Below are 2766 nucleotides of genomic sequence, written 5' to 3' on the forward strand. Positions count from 1 at the left end.
TTTAGGTGGGTAAAGAGAATTAGCAACTTGCTGATTTTCAGATTTAGTATCACGCAAATTAGCAGCTCGTTCTTTATCAGCTTGTACAATTTCAGCAGGGGTCATAGGAACCAAAGTAATTTTCTTTCCTTTATGCATAAAAGTATATGTATTACTTCTACCATGGTGTATAGCATCATTATCAAATTCCCAAGGTCGACCCAATAAAAGTGAGCAAGCTTCCATAGGTACCACATCACAGTCAACATAATCAGCATAGGAACCAATGGAAAAAGAAACTCTGCAAGTTTGTGTTACCTTAGCTTTTCCAGCATCATTAAACCACTGAAGATTATATGGATGGGGGTGTTGGCGTGTGGTCAAGCCAAGCTTCTTGACCAAATCTGAACTCACCAAATTATTACAACTACCTCCATCGATGATGACACGTGCTCGCCGATTTTGGATGACGAAGAAAATCTGGAACAAGTTATGGCGTTGCAGCTTCTCTGGTTGTTGTACCTTTGTGCTGAGCGCCCGCTGCACAATGATGCTCCTATAGGTCGCTGTGTCATCACTGCCCAAGATTTCGTTGCTCTCCTCAACAACTGGTTCTTCTTCTTCTTCAATGTCAGAGGCGCTGATGTACCCATCTTCCGTTGCAATGTATGCCCGCTGACTTGGGCAATCCTTCTGCACATGACCGAATCCATGGCAGCGACGGCATTGAATGCCAGAGGTGCGTCCCGTTGATGCAACAGAGGAAGCACTCTTGGAAGGTCCCTGCAAAACAGAATTTTTACCTGAGCCCGAAGGTCGTGTAGTGACAGGATTTGGTGCCGTAGCTGCTTGTTGCTTGCTCGCTGGTGAGGGAGCCCTGTAAGTGGATGGTTTGGACAGCCCAAATGATGGTCCTGTGCGCGGCGTGTATGTGGTGCTGGCCTTGTACTTGCCCTGCTGCTCACGCCCCTGCAACTCCTTCTCTGCAAGCATAGCAAACTGAAACAACTGGTTGACATTGTTAAATTCTTTATAATCAATAATATCCTGGATTTCACGTCTCAAACCCGAATAAAATCGACAAATAGAATCTTCGTTTCCCTCTACTATGCCACAATGCATCAAGCCCTTTTGAAGCTCACCATAATAATCCTGCACAGATTTATCTCCCTGTTCTAAGCGCATCAATTTCTTACGCAAGTCTCTATGATAAGATGGGGGAACAAATCTATCACGCATAGCAACCTTAAGCTCTTCCCATATACGAGGTGTGGCACCATCTGCAGCTAAACCAGTCCACCAAATAATAGCAAAATCTTTAAACTCACTAGTGGCTTGTCTAACTCTATGTTGTTCAGGTACTTGATGGGCACTAAATTTTTGCTCTACTGTCATCTCCCAATCAAGATATCCCTCAGCATCATAATGTCCCGAAAAAGAAGGTATAGTAAATTTAACCTTAGCATAAGGATCTTCAGGAGCTCGATTATACATACCTCGATGGTGGTGGTGATGTGGAACGCCACCCATACCTGTGGTGTTAGTGCGAAGACGACGCCGTAATCTGTTTTGCAATGTCGCCGCTGGATCAACATTAACATCGTCATCATACAACTCATCACCGGTGTTGCTTCCATTCACATCTTCGTTGTGCACAGGACGGTTTTCCAAAGCATTTACCCTGTCGGTGAGCTCGGATAACCGTTTGTCCACCCGCTCAACCGCGTTTGCGAGTTTCATCTCAATTATCGCTTCAGTGACAGCCTTGATGACTGTCTCCCTCATCTCCTTCTGAGCATTGTCTACAACAGCTTGTAGCTGCTCTTGGCTGACACACTCCTTGAAGTCCTTTGGCGTTTTATCTCCTTCAACTGACATTGTGGAAACAAACACAACAACAAACAGTGAAGGTTATCCCTAATAATCGTACTACAAAGATGGAGTGGTGCCTCTCAATCAAGATCAGCAAAGGTAGACACCTTACCAAGCTCTTACCAGGGTTCTTACCAGCAAAGCAAAGGATACCTGGAAGGCGTGCGAGCGATTGCAGGGATGCAAACCAGTGCTGTTCAGAAGAATCTGTGGGGCTTGGAAGGCACACAAAGAGAACAAATATGTATATGTGGAACACAAATCAGAAACAGATTTTAATGCTGAATTATAGTCCCAAGTACTTGTTCTCGTTGCTGGCCTAAAGTGTTGCAAGTACCAAGTATGTGTGTTAAACAAGGTGGAGAAACAAGTATGATGGATAGCAAGAGCAACAGAAACAAAGAACTAAACAGTACACGCTAACACAGCTCACTTTGCCCTTCTCTATGTGCTCCTCTAGATATTGTTCCTCTTTTGCCCCTCTCTTTTTTTCTATTTTTTTTGGCTGTCGTTGTTTTTTTGGGAAAATTCGACTTTTTCTTTTTATTTTTTTGATATTTTTTTTTTCACTTAGGAGCACACAAGAGGGAACCACAGAAAATTTGAGCTTAAACAAGTGAAAGACGTGACCTGTAGAATTTTCTGAAGTTCAGCCGTAAAATGAGAAAAATATTTGGAAATTGAAAACTCAAACTTCGGAGGCGAATTTGGGAATTCTGATTTCGCCGAACCCAGCAGAGCTGGGGACGAACGGATCCGAAATGCTGTTTCGATGCGAAAAACTCTATGACTTGTCTGAAAACGGAGTTCGTATGCGAAAGTTATGCCCAATTTGAGAAACGACTCCGAATTAGAGGACAAAACGGGAAGAAAGTGGGGAAAATATGCGACAGAGGCTAGGGTTTGATGGAAACG

This window comes from Phragmites australis, chromosome 9, assembly GCF_958298935.1.
Source record: "Phragmites australis chromosome 9, lpPhrAust1.1, whole genome shotgun sequence".
Classification (NCBI taxonomy): domain Eukaryota; kingdom Viridiplantae; phylum Streptophyta; class Magnoliopsida; order Poales; family Poaceae; genus Phragmites; species Phragmites australis.